This window comes from Oryzias melastigma, linkage group LG14, assembly GCF_002922805.2.
Source record: "Oryzias melastigma strain HK-1 linkage group LG14, ASM292280v2, whole genome shotgun sequence".
In the NCBI taxonomy this organism is placed as follows: Eukaryota; Metazoa; Chordata; class Actinopteri; order Beloniformes; family Adrianichthyidae; genus Oryzias; species Oryzias melastigma.
This window is the reverse complement of record NC_050525.1, coordinates 7,882,145-7,882,432: the sequence shown is the minus strand read 5'-3', so window position 1 is coordinate 7,882,432 and position 288 is coordinate 7,882,145.

Genomic DNA, 288 nt, shown 5'->3' with positions numbered 1-288 from the left:
GCCAGCTGATGGCTTTAATCCCCCCGCCACCATGCATCAAAGCATGAGGAGGTGCGCAAAGCGCGCCAACTGCTCGGTTCGGGGGTCCGCTCCTTTCACGGACCCGAATAATCAGGAGCTTTGGAAAGAACGTTAGAAAGTAACTGAAACAAATCATGAAGGAATCGCCTTAAAGGATCTATGTCTGAGACGGACCAAAGCGGCTTTGGGCCATTTCATTAAGGGAAAGTGGGAGATGAAAGCCTTGCTTATGTCTTAAAGGAGTTGAACAGGTGCGCGCGCACGTAC